Source organism: Rhinatrema bivittatum, chromosome 2, assembly GCF_901001135.1.
Source record: "Rhinatrema bivittatum chromosome 2, aRhiBiv1.1, whole genome shotgun sequence".
Taxonomy (NCBI): domain Eukaryota; kingdom Metazoa; phylum Chordata; class Amphibia; order Gymnophiona; family Rhinatrematidae; genus Rhinatrema; species Rhinatrema bivittatum.
The window spans coordinates 504600467-504614873 of record NC_042616.1 but is presented as its reverse complement, the minus strand read 5'-3'; the positions used below and the strand labels follow the sequence as shown (position 1 = coordinate 504614873).

At 39.9% G+C, this 14407-nt stretch overlaps 1 protein-coding gene and 1 long non-coding RNA gene across 4 annotated transcripts in view; one reads left to right on the top strand and one right to left on the bottom strand.

Moving 5' to 3' along the window:
* The window catches only part of PHACTR1 (phosphatase and actin regulator 1), a 647384-nt gene that overhangs the window by 382320 nt on the left and 250657 nt on the right, over positions 1 to 14407 (bottom strand). The gene's annotated exons all lie outside the window — the stretch shown is intronic.
* Positions 1 to 14407, top strand: part of LOC115085083 — a 43816-nt gene that overhangs the window by 23994 nt on the left and 5415 nt on the right. Inside the window, exons 2-3 of the long non-coding RNA XR_003854709.1 lie at positions 10809 to 11006; positions 11167 to 11220. This is a non-coding gene — a long non-coding RNA (uncharacterized LOC115085083). The remainder of the gene's footprint in view (positions 1 to 10808; positions 11007 to 11166; positions 11221 to 14407) is intronic.

Genomic DNA, 14407 nt, shown 5'->3' with positions numbered 1-14407 from the left:
TTCAGTCTTTTTTGGGGTGCAGAGCTTAAGCTGAACTCCTAAAGTGCTGGTCTGGTAAAACAGGTCATTCTGTAAACATAAGAACGTATTATATAAAGCCATTTCCTGTATATGTGTCTTCTACCTCTTGCATACTTAGCCTCCGTCAAGTATGTTTTTGTTAGCTCTACATAATGCAGATTCAACCTAAACAGAAAAAAAAACTAAGTTCTTTCTCCAAGACAGATATGTTAGAACTGTTAACTGTTCATATCCTAGGAGACATAGGGCCTGATTTTCAAAAGCACGCCTAAAACCCAGGTCGTTTGAAAATTGCTACAATATATGCCATTTAATTGTCCATAAGATTTACTCACATTAAGTAAATAGGATTTTGAAAATTGCTAAAATAGTATGTTAAATTTACATGCATTACTCCTTTGAAAATTCACCTGTAAGTTGGTAGTCAATGGCAGAATTTGTGGATTAAGAGTTATACCAAATGCAATCCGAATGGGGGAAAGAGCTGAGGGGGTTTTCTAATTAGGCTTGCTAGTTTTCAACAATGTCCCACCGTCTACTGTTCTTTTTCTAAATTTTTTTTTTTTTTTTTACATATTTCTGAATATCAATCAAAAAATGAGACCCAAGAGTATATTCTGAATTGCAATGGCAGAGAGTTGTGATGTTAGCTGCAGATAAATTCATGCACGTGCAGGAATGATAAGCTGGGCTGATCAGGGCCTGACTCTTTCCCCTTTGCTCCTGTGATAGTTTGTTCTGTATTCTTCCATATGAAGATTCAGAACAAACAACCACAGGAAGGGTGGCATGGAGAATAAGGCTTCTAAGAGAGGCAATGAAAATATGTGATGTTTGGAATGGAAAGGGTCATATCAGGTGGTCTTTCCTCTTCTGAAATGAGTATAGGCAGTGCAACGGTTTCCCGTTAGGAATGAAGAGGGAGTAGGGGCTGGCCTGGTGGCTCAGTGGCACGTGCTGTACACGTCCATGCCCGGTTCGGGTCTTCTGCATCCCAGATTTACTGGGGTTGTGGAGAAAGCATTCACAGCCCCCTTGATGGGGAGGAAGAGGGTTAGCGAATCGAGGTTATCATTAAAGCCAGGTTTAAGAGCCCAGCTCTCTCTGTACACCAGATTCTTTATTGGTATACCCATTATCATTTTGGCAAATTTTTCTGGCTATCTTACTTCTGCGCCAGATGGGATGGATTTATTGCTATGCAGCTATTATTGTCTTTGTTTGTCTTTTATGTAATTTTATGATTATTTTGTAACCCATGTAGAATGGTGGATAGGTGGGTAAGAAATAGTTGAAATAAACAAACAAAAACAAATAAATCCAGCATTCCAGAAAGGTGTTCCTGGTATAGGGCTCCTGTCCTCGGGATTGTTGCCGCAATGTCCAGAATAAGAACAGTAAGAGGATGAGTCTATTAAAATAGGGGGAAAAATCCCCCAATAGTTGTGAATGAAAGTTCGTGGCACCAGGATCAAGGCAAAACTACTGAGCCAGGAAAAGCAAGGTGAATGTATTTGTTCTAACTGCCAATTAAACTATCTACATTTTTTTGTTAGCACTTCTGACAACTGGCAGCATGTTAATTCAGCTCCAGCTCGGAAGACTGAAAGTAGTGACCTTCTGGATAAACTGCAGTGTAGCCCCCCTTGGACTCAGTAGGAAAGGAATACTCCATCTCACGGTGAAGGTCCACTCATGATCCTTAAGGCCAGACAGAACTTCTCTGGTCCTAAAACAGCACACTGCTGATCCACTGAGATTGCAGGCAATATCCCGACACAGGAAGTATGCTCTGCACTCGGGCAATTCCATGGAAATACCATGATCCACTTATTAGCCATTCCACGGCACCCTGTTGGCAGAGCATGCTTTCTCCAACAAAAGTTTAATAAAAAAAATGGAAAAAATTGCCTGGAAACTAAGAATTATTGAGAGCTCAGTGAGAAGGAGATCCGCCGCCCCCCCCCCCCCCCCCCCTGACGTCATCACGCTCAGCGTTTGAGCCGGTAAATGGCGCCGGTCCACCAGGCGTCGCGCGACAAAGGGGTGCTCCCCTTCGTGCAACCCTTTGTGCTTCTTTTAAAATTCTTTATTTTTCCTCTGTTAATTAACCCTTTTCCAAGTTTTTACCTTTATTGCTTGTTAACAATTTTTTGTTATAAATGTTCATTGTATTAGACTATGGAAATATATTTCCTGCATTTTCTGTTTTAATGTAAACCGGTATGATTTGTATTTGATGCAAGAATGTCGGTATATAAAAGTGAAAAATAAATAAATAAATAAATAAATAAAAACCTGCTGAAATTAAATGTGCAAAACTGTGAGGTTTATAGGCGTTTCAAAACAAGTTCAGTGCAAGCAGTATGTTATAATATGCTGTAGTAGATGAGGTCTCTTGTGCCTAGGAGTCTGACATACTGGATCCAGATGTGTTGGGCTACGCTTTCATTGTACTTAAACCACAGTGAGCTCCTAATGAGCACATGAGGTAGGACTGGTGGAAATACTAGTGTTCCTGCTGCTGCCTAGTGTTTTGGATTATTCTGTGTGAAACAGAATAAAGGATTAAATAAAAAAAAAAAAAAAGAGAGCAATACTGGAGGCTGCTGAACATATGATAATTCTTTACCTAGAGAAGACAGGATGGGCTCTGCTGGAAAGACAAGGAAAAAAAAAAAAGAACTGGAAAGGAAGGGAAGGGTTTGCACGCAAACTTGTACAGACAGGTAGTCATCCCTTGTGTGGAAAAGACTCCTAACAGGGCTGAGCAAGGCAAGACCAAAATTCCTTTTAGAGCCACCACAAAGCTTCTGAAACACAAACTTGTATAGCCCATGTGCCTCACATTCCACTCTCCTCTACATGCACAGTTAAATATATTATAACGATAGCTTTAAAACAAGCGTGCGCGTGCCCATACACACACAAATGGGCGCGTGAGCGTACATGACACTGGAATTTTAAATCTTGAGCGCAATTACGCGTGTATGATTGAAAATACGCCTACCACGTGTATGTGTGGCTCCTAATTTTAAGCAATTATGCGAGCAAATGTATTTCACAAATCTTCCTTAGGACTTTGTCAGCTTTAACGTTTGCAGGTGAGTAGATTTTAAAACATGCATGAAGGCCATTCCCAGTTTTACCAATTGGTCCACCAGTTTGCCCAGTCCATCTTGAGATCATCCAGACCCCTCTGTTTCTTCAACCTGCACTCCCCCGCCCCCCCCCCCCCATTTGACCCAGACCCCTCACTCATTCATTTTAGGCCTAAATTGAGATTTATGCAGATTTACACCTTATCAAGGGCAGAAGTAAAGATGCCTGGCTAACAGCCCACCGTGTGCTGCGGCCGCTGGATTTAAACTATGAATTTACGCGCGTAACTCTTGGACCCACCCTCGAACACCTCTGATGCTCCAACTCCACCCTTTTTTTTTAGGTCACGAACGCACATATATGCAAATAATTTGCGGCTTCTAAAATATGTATTGCTCGCGTGTGACCCACACATTCACTTATATGGGCCTTTTAACTCGAGCAATGCTTTTAGAATTTACCCTTGTGTTAGCAGTGGCCGCTGCTTAGTCTGAAAGAATTAAACTGAAATACTCCAACAGTAGAATGGCATGCTATCATTCTCATTTTACACTGTCTAAATCTGGTTTTTTTTTTTTTTAATGTTTCAATCTGTTTACTAACATTTCAAAAGAAAACACTGGTAGTAACACATGATACACATTTCACCCTGATATATAATCACATGTTAATCCAATGGCTGACATTATCCAGAACTGATTGTCCAATCTTAATAAGGCCCTTAGCCCCCAATCCCCCTCCCATTCCTCCCCCCCTCCCCTGCTGAGGAGGCAAATAGTAGCATGTCTGGGGATAGAGAAATACCTACAGTACCTGAATGTAAACAGATGTGATATCTCAGATCGAATGTCGGTATATATAAAAAAAATAATAATAATAAGAGTAATAGGCATAACCTAAAAGTCTAAATCATTCAAAATTTGGCTGTGTGCTCTATGCGGCAATGACATTATATATGGCATCCAAACAATCAAAGATCTTTTCTTGGACAGGAGAGATGAATGTTTGCTCAAAATAACTTCCATACTCAATAAGCTGTAGATGCTGTTGCGTCACTGGGTAGAAGGCAGCTCATCTGGTTGTCTCCATACTCATAGAATAGCTGTGGCTGCCAAAATGAAAGCTTTATTAATCCAAAGTTTTTGTTTCAAAGTGCCCGGAAAAGATGTGGAAAATATACCAAACGACGCAATTTGTGATGAAAGCGGAATCAGGAGGTGCAGCACAGTACTAACATTCTGAAAAGCCCATTTCCAAAAAGAATGGACACAATTCCAGTTCCAGAAAGAATGACCCAATGAGCAACCTCCTTATTGCACGTTAGACACATGCCTGAGTCAGTGAATCTGGCCAAACATGCCTGACGTTAAGATACGTAGAGCCGATAGAATAATTTATAACTGTTTTCTCTCATTAGGACATTGCATGTAATATTTCAAATGGCTGAGAAGCTAGTAGTGAAAGCCGAGAGTGGAAACTGAACCTGCAATTCGTGTTACCACTTAGTCCAGGCAGCATCCAAGGTCCAAGTCTTATATTTGGTTTCCAAAGCTTTATAGAAAAAAAAAAATGAAATGACATTCAGGATTTTCCAAATTAAACCAGAACAAAAGAAATTGCCAGTTCGGGTTCTGGAAATCAGCAACCTTGAGAGCATGGAGGTAATGTCGTACTTGGTAGTAGAAAAATAGACCTTTCAAGGTCAGGTAAAACTGTTTGCACACATCAGGGAAAGACATTATGGACCCATCAGCCTTAAACAATTGAGAAAGAAATGTCAACCCCCTCAGTTCCCACTTTTTAAAATGAGATAAACCTAAGTCCTGAGGAAAGTCCACATTTCCCTGAATAGATAAAAAAGGGGACATACGTGAGAACAAAGAAGATCTAGATGTTAACCATCTCCAGGATTTATGACGAGGGAACACAAATAATGCAGAATGTACATACTGAGAAACAGAAGAATAATTAGCCTGAAGCATAGGCCTCAAAGATATAGGGGAGACCAATTTTGCTTCCAAGTCTGTATCAGAGTAAAAATTAGTGTTCATAAGCCAATCCCCTATATGCCTGAGATTAATCGCGTGATTGTATAAGCGCAGGTCAGGCAACCCAAAGCCTCCTTTATGAAGCGGTTTCATCAGGACCTTCAGAGCCAGCCTAGGTGTCCATGAAATCTCTTTAAGAGTGGAGCCATGGAGAAATAAGGGGAGGACACTCGGTACATAGAGCCAACGAGGAAGGATGGTCATCTTAATTAAATGTGTCCTGTGATTGACAGAGGTAAATGCATCCAAGAGAGCACCGAATTTTCAGTCCTCTCTTGAAGCTTCGAAATATTTATGGAATACAAGGCAGAGATATCTCTAGGGAGCCCACAAATCTGTTTGTTTTTTTTTTTAAATATGGTAGCATGCTTTATTGCCAATGCAAAAGGCCAACAAACTGTGTCTTTTTAAATACTGGGCTAACTTTGGAAGGATATTCAGTGGTGCAGCTGCACTATTGAATATAGCCGGCTATTTTAATGATAGCCAGATAAGTCTATCAGGCCATGTTTAGAACTTCATTGCTGCATGACTAGAATTAGCTGAATAAATTAACTCCATCCTAAAAAGCCCCCAGAAATTTGTCCCTACACTATCTGGCAAAATTTTAGCTGGATAATGAGTTATTTTCCTAAACTTTACCTGGAAAAATGAGGGAAATATTGAAAAGTTAGCTTTTAGCTGGATAATTTGTGAGTTATGCTGCTAAATATTAACCTCATGCTGTCTTACTTGAAACATAATAGAGTTGGAGGCTCAGTGCACTGCCATGTGCAAGATCCCCGGTTTATTTATTTTTTTTATACTCTGCAAATTGACAGGGTAGCATACAGCAGACAACATAACACAAATTTCAAAATGCATACACATAATAAAATAACAATCACCACAAACTCATCACGCTGCCAAGAGATTAGTCCCCCCACCCCCACCCAAAGATAACAATGACGTTTGTCATAGATGGGACTCATGCTACTCAGCAAAATTAAAAAAAAAAAAGGATCTAAGAACAAATGTATATTTAAAAGTGAACTGAAAAATAAAAGACAAAAGAATTCTTCTGCTTGAGTGAACCTTTAATTTAGAGGAGTGAAAAATCGGTACCATGTGACTTTTATGCTTTTAAAATATATAGCAGCTTGACTGATCTATATCATTAAGGTCTGGGGTTAACATAGTCCTAGACTGAAATGACGTTTTGCAAAACGATTGCTTAATCTGCAGCCAGGCATTACAAACAAATTTCTTTCTAGTGCAAAGGATATCTAAATACAAAAGTTTCACTGGGCATCAAATTCTAAGTGGTATCACGCAGTAAGATTAACAACAAAAGCGCTAACATAACACGCACAGTTCTCAACTCCCCGGGCTGACTGGGGACGCTGCCAATGCAGTATTCTTAGCCCTTGGGCAGGGGAAGAGGGATGGTCTTCGCTCAAGGATGACACCTAGTGGCTGGATTCAGGGCCTGATGCATGGCCCCTGGCCCAGGACAGTCATTGCAGGGGGTTGGAATTATAAAATAGGGGAAAAAACCCCCAAGTTGTTGTGAATGAAGATTAATGGTGCCAGCATTGAAGCTCTGGTTCTGATTGAGCTGAATGCTCAAAGCAGCAAGAGAATATTGCTGGGTCAGAATAAAAAAAAAAAACACAATAGAATTGGTGTGCAAGTTCTAGCTGGAACTCCTGCAGATTGCTGTCTTTGAAATATGAAATATATAGTCCAGGAACTTAATTTAAAGTCCCTAAAATAAAAAAAACTTGGTGAGATCATTAGTCGTTCTCTTGTGTGCGCACAAAGGAGCTTTATACGATGGCGAGCAAAAGACTGATGTGCACAACCAGAGAAAGAGACTTTGGGGTGGTAGTTTCTGATGATCTGAAGGCAGCAAAGCAATGTAAGAAGGCAGTGCCTAAGGCCAGAACGATGCTGGGCTGCATAGAGAGAGGGATAAACCAGCAAGAAAAAGGAGGTGATAATGCCCTTGTACAGGTCTTTGGTGAGGCCTCACCTGGAATATTGTGTTCAGTTCTGGAGACCGTACCTTGAAAAGAATAAAGACAGGATGAAGGCAGTACAGAAAGAAAGATGACCAAAATGGTGTTGGATCTGCATTAAATGCCATATGAGGTGAGACTGAAGGATCTGAATATGTGTACTAGGAAGGAAAGGAGGTGCAGGGGAAATATGGTACAGACTTTTAAACACCTGAAAGGAATTAGTGATGCACGAACATCAAAAGCTGTAGCACTCCAAGGGAGTACACTCGAGAACAACATCAGGACATTTTTTTTTTAATTCTCTATTTATTAATTTTCAGAAATATTTACAAGACATATCTTGAAAAAGAAATAGAGCTTGATACATATAGTAGTAAAGGTAACATAATTTAACCAATCATTTAAATGTTTATAACAAGCTCCCTCAAGTCCACAATCAGGATCCACTCGATGACTAAGGAAAATGTAAAAACATACTAAGTTACAAAGAAACAAGATTTTTATATGGCTAGGCGACCTTGGATACTACTATAAAGACAGATAGCAGCCTACTAATGGCGAATCAGGAGGAGCAGACTCAACATCAATATTTGAAAGCATGGGCTTATCACATAAGAAAGTAGAGAGTTGAGCAGGAACAAAGAATACATATCTTAAATCCTTATATCTTACAATGCATTTGCCTGGAAATTTTAAAATAAATGTTCCACCAATCTGCAATACTCTTGGATGCATTAAGAGAAACTGCCATCTTTTCTTCTGGGTTTGACTAGATACATCAGGATAGATTCTAATTTTCATTTGAAGGAAAGGTTGCAGCCGATATTTGAAAAAAAAAAGACAAAGAACCCATTCCCGGTCCGCTTCAAAAACAAAAGTAACAACCATAGTAGCAGGCTGTACTAAAGCTGTATCTGATGTTTCTAGTAAGGTAGAAATATCCAAATTAGGAGATAGAATGTCCATTCCTTGCTTGTCTTGTTCTTGTCTCTTATATGGCTGTAGATAGAAAATCTTAGAAGTGGGAGGAACAGCTTCATCAGGAATTTTATAATGTTCAGCCAAATATTTCTTGAACATTTCTTTAGCTCCCATCTGAGGGAGTTTAGGGAAGTTTACAAAATGTAGATTTCTACTGCAAATTATATTTTCCAAGTTTTCAGTCTTAAATTGTAATAAAGAATTTTCTTTAATCCAATGTTCTTGAACATTAGCAATCTGTTGAGACTCCTGCTGTATCTTTCCCAAATCTTCTTGGGTTTTCTTTTTAGACTGATCTAGATAAAAAAAACCAAACAACTGTATTCTCTTTTGAATTGACTCTTGTATTATAGGATTCAATTGTTGAGAAAAAGAACTTCCTAAATTGGTTATTGCATTCCATATATTTTCGAAGGTAATATTTAAAAGGTCTTACCAGCATTGGGACAGCAATTTCTCTCAAAGGAGTATATCTATTGCCTTAAGAGAGTTCCCTCCAGCGTCTCACATTCTCCAGTAGGCTGACCAGCCAGGCCCTCCACCAGGCCTCAACGGTTCTCTCTCCTGAGATTTTAGCGTCTCCTGACCCTGCTTCAGCAAGGGAACAGCCCAAATCAACTGGCATCCCAGCCAACAGGTGACCACAATCTCTGGTAGCAGCCGGGTTTGCCGAAGATTGTCTGTCAATCGGGGAAAGAGATGTTAAAGAGTCCGGAGATAAGGCAGTCAAAGCCGTTTCAGCCCCTCTCTCCAAGGTCGATTCACCCGACACTGCCATCCGCAGTACATGTGCGTCCATCGACCCTGAACATATGGACCCCGGAGGAGCTGCGGGATCAGCTCTTTCCTTCTTCAGTCTTTTGCGTGCTGAATGCGGCATCGCACAGGAAAAAAGCAAGTATGAAAGAAAATCAAGACAGAGCCGAACTCACTCCATCCGCTCAGCCGGCGCCATCTTAGGCGGATCCCTCCAGGACATATTTCTTCATGGAAAGAATTGTGGGTGCAGGGAATGATCTCCCGGAAAAAGTAGTGAAGAAAAGAACAGTAATGGAATTTAAAAAAAAAGTGTGGGATAAACAGAGGATATTAATGGCTAAAGGATGGAAATGAAGAGAAGGAATAATCTAGGTTAACTGGGGAACCTGCACAGAGTGGCTGTTATTACTCTTCATGAAGGCTTGGGGGTAACATGCATGGAGCAGATGTTACTAAAACTTGTTGGGCAGACTGGATGGACCACTTGGGTCTTTTTCTGCCGACATTTACTATGTTACTATGGCATATTTAAATATTTTAGCATATGACATCAGTCTCCCTAAACTGAAAATTTGCATGCTGAGGTATTTTATATAGTTTACATACTGTTTAATTTCACTACAGCAAACTCAGGCCTGGATTTATCAAAATGCGGTAAGTACTGCATGCGATAGCCACTTTGACATGCTACGTGACACCTATGAACAGAACAGTGGTCTCTTGTGAAGATTAGCTGGCCTTCGGAGTGAGGAAACTCACTCCAAGATGAGATTTGGGCATGTGAGTTTCCTCACTCCGAAGGCCAGCTAATCTTCACAAGAGACCACTGTTCTGTTCATAGGTGTCACGTAGAATGTCAAAGTGGCCCCTAACCCCCTACACACTTACCTAATCCCCACCTCGAGTTACTAGGTGGGCCTACCCTAGGGATACAAATACCTGCCTATGGGCCATGATATTATGGCCAGTCTCTCTCTCTCTCTCTCTCTCTCCCTCCCTCCCCCCCAGGGGTCTGGAGCCTTCAAATCATCTGAAATAAGCCTTACGGGACACATCGCAAATGGTGATAAAACCTCACCGCATGGTCACGGCTGCTATCGCACTGCCTAACGCATTTCAAAGAGGTGTAGTTAAAATCTGCGTTATGGCTGTGCGATAGCTCTTCGCAGAGAGGCTAACCCAGCCCACTCTCTGCCCCTAACTCCTCCCATTTTTGGAATTTGCATCGCACCATACGATATGGTGCGATCGCATGCGGTAAACACGTTTTCGCATGCGAAAACGCCTTACCGCATTTTGAAAAATGACCCCCTCAGTCTCCCAGGTCCTCTCCTCCTCCTTCCCCCACATGGGTCATCTTAAACAAACAGCAATCATTGTCTTATTATGATGCAGATCTTCTAACCTCAGAAAAGCAGCTGCTCCTTGGGTAACCAGGTACATTCTAAATATAAAATATACTTGAGTTTTTCCAAACAGTTTTCTTAGTGCAACCTGATACCACACATATGGCAACATTCATTCAGCAGGCATAACCTCCATTTGACATATGTTTATCATTGAATACTTAATATAAAATGCAGGCCTCAGAGCCATACGAATGTTTAAATGTTTTTGAAATAAGGATAATAAAAAAAAACAACAAAAAAGCACACATCTCTTTCTGATTATGGGCAGCAAATGGGAGAAAAGTCTTTAGAAATGTTGATCTATTGCTCCCAGATGAGCCTGCCAGAGGTCAGAAGAACCTAATGGTGTCCATTAACACGTTATTCTGTGACGTGCCAGTAACTCTCACCGTTGTGCGTGCCAGGAGGAGATCATGGGTCTTTAAATGTGTGCATTTCACTGACCAGGTTCAAGCCCATATTTAACATGCTGCATTCTTACGCAGGAGATCCAGACTCTCGAACAGCCTCAGGGACTACAGAGTCATCCTGTTATATATCCACTGAAAGAAACACAAAAGGGCTACCTCTATCACTGGCAGATAAGCCTGAAGCCAAATTTAAGACAGCGCTTACAGAAGACCTGAATATGTTGATCTGGCAACTAATACCAGCATTTAAAGCAAAAGGAGGAAAGAAAGAAGGTATGGCTTTTCTATTACAGGATAAATCTTTTCTGGCCAATAAGCATTAATTACAACCCACGTGTTGCGTGTCTCCTATAGTTAAGGTCAATGCTTTCTTTCTACGAAAAAAGTTGACATACTCACATGCAGGGTGCATGTTTGTTTGTTTGTTTTGAAGGATTGCAGTGCAAATCAAGCAGGTGGAGGAGAAAAGTGCCGGTGCTCAGTACCGGTAAGTACCCCCTGAAAAAAAGCCCTGGTTATGGTTTATAAAGTTGATTCCCTAATTTAGAGGCTGGAAAAGAGGATAGGGCACGCAGCTGTTTGGGTGAATTGACTGGATTATTCTATACAGCATACTACCCTGTGTTGAAAAAAATTTATGATTGAGAGACCTAAAAGAAGCAAAAACACTTAATGAGCACACAGTTAGGGATCTTGGCCAATCTTCTGTCTGGGCCATGGAGTGAATACAATCCACTTAAGTACCTGACAGGCGAAATATAAATCAAATTTAAAAAAATTTGTATTATTGCCCTTAATAAAATATCCTATATCCATAAATAAGCCTTATATTTTTCTGACATCAGTCACATAGAAAGAGGGTGAAGGAAATGTGCTGATGTCAGCTCAAAGCACTGGCAAGGAGCCCAACCCACTCACATTTCAGTTGGCTCACTACTACATTTAAATATCCTCTCAAACACATACATATGCCACTTCCACAGGAACTATGGAGAAAAAAAAATCCAGTAGCAGTACACCTTTATTTATTTTATAAAATTTATTATCTGCTTTTCCGCAAAAGTGGAGAACAAAAAACTCATAATAAAAAGTAAAACAGTAAAACTCATACGAAATAACAGAATGATATACTGAAAATCAAGAAAACAAACTCAACAGTAGTAAGAAGCTAAGAACAGATAAAATAACATCAAATCAGAAACAGCTTATTAGAATTTAAAGAACAGCCATGGTTTAGCAAGATGCAAAGCATAATAACTGCTTTCACAGATGGTCAACATATGTGAAAACATAACAGGAGCCCTTTCCCATCAATGCAGTTTTTTCCCTTAATTTAATGTCACCTTATTTCAATATTTGCACCTCATATAACAAAGCATACTTTTCCCCTACACATAATAATCATTGCTCAAAATCTTCATATCTGATAAGAGAACAAATCAGGACAGGGAGCATGGGGGCAGCAGGAAAAGCAGCCTCATAAGGGTCACATGAGGGCACTCTCTCTCTCATTATCTACCTGGAAGATCCCATCTAGGCCATCCCCAGCATGTACTTATTCAGGCAACTCTGTGTTTATTTTCAATAACGCTGTACATATACTATATGGTATCCTTTGTGCTAACAATAATTATACAGTGTAAGTACAGGTAGTGTTTGTACATGACAGAGGATACCAGGATGAGGTAAGACTGTAAGAGAGGGGCACATGTGGTAAAGTGGAGTGCACAATATATAGGGTTTTGCAAAGCAATTTTTAAAACTGAAGTGAGAATAAAATATTACACCAAAACCTGGCATATGTTTGTTTCTTTAGCATACCAGGCAACAGTACAAAAACAATTTCAGCTTCCAATGTTTCTATCTCCCCAAAAAATACACAGCGTGAAAAGAAATTTAGCTGGCCGATTATAAGTTGCTTATGAATCTAAAAAAATCTGAGACCTTGTGGTTTGGAAGATGAAAATCTAATGTCAAACCAGTCCTTCATATAAAGGATTTTTCTATACCTTTTGTTGAGGAAATACAAATTTTAGGGATGTTATCTGGATCACAGTCTACGTCTAAACAGATTTCTTTGCTTGTCCAAATCCGTATTTTTTAGTTTACGCATGATATGTCTATTAAAACCTTATTTATCTTTACCAGATTTAAAGATGTTGTTCTGTGCTTTAGTTCAAACTAAGATTTACTATTGGAATTCTCTGTATTTAGGCATCATGGAGATAAATTTGAAGAGAATACAGCTTCTTCAGAATACCGCTGCCAGTTTGGTCAAGGGAATATCTACATTTGATCAAATACCCCCTGTGCTTAAAGACCTCCATTAGCTCCCTGTGTGTTGTAGAATTATTTTCAAAATTCTATGTTTGGTGCTTAAAGCTCCAATTTGTTGATTCCTTACCAACCTGCACATAATCTAAGATCTAAAAATCAGTTAAAATAACAAATGTATTATATTTACATGCACTGCTGTGGTGCTAACCAGAAAACCCTGCAAAAAAGCAAGACACTTGAATCCATTTGGCATTAAGCCTATTATAATGCATGATGGGTGTTGGCTTGGCCCTCAGAAAGCCATGAATAAATAATTTAAAATTGTAATATAGTAAAATTCCAATACCAAACAACACTAACTGCCAGCACTCAAAAGCAATTAAAAGGCAACACTGCAAATATTCCACCAGGTCCTAAAACACCAATACACTTCCTATTAGGAAAACAGAACAAGCCATTCTACTATACAGGGTGGCCCATGGAAAAGTAGCCCGCCTCCAATACCAGTGCAATGGAGGCAGGCTACTTTTCCATGGGCCACCCTGTAGATCACTACACAGAAACTGTATGCTAGCAGAATACCTCATCTCGGTCACAGACCAATATTCATGAAAAACAGAAAAAAAAGGAGACCATAAAATATAAATACAAACATGTAAGCAAACACTGAACTGGAAACTGCAAACAACCTAATTCTATTTGCAATGCAAGAATGAAAAAACCGAATCACCATGCCTCATGAAACACCAAACAAAAAAAAATTAAGAAATATAAAACATCAATCAGAATAGTAAAAACATTCTAAGAAAAAGAATATTTCAACACAACCAACAAATAGAACATTCAATAATTAAACAAGTTACATTTTTTTAAAAAGTCCCCCCAAAAAATCAATAAAATATTTTAAAAGAGCAAACCCATCAAATAACACCCAATAATTACAACTAATAAGGATAAAATACATTATCTGCTCTCCATACCTGGGAACTTGATTTCCAGTAACCCTGAGACTTTTGTGAATTTTGGTGGGGGAGGAGGGCGTACAAACTGTTCCCTCTGTCTCTCATACACACATTCATTCACTCGTACATACTGTACATGTTCTCACACACTCATCCTTCTCCACCTCCAGAACGCACAAGTTGCAGCAGTCTCTACTTTCAGACCATGCAGCTGATGAGACTACTACTTTTTTCTCTCAGGGCATGGGGCAGTGCTGTTCCTGCCCCTTTCTTCTGGCCACATGGGCCAATGCTGCTGCTGCTCCTTCCCTCTCACTCAATCCTCCTACCTTCTCCTGTTCTTTCCCTCCCTTCTCTCTCATTCACTCCTTGTCCCTTCTCCTATCCTTCCCTTTACTCACTACTTGCTCCTCCCTTTTCTCATCTCCCCTTTAC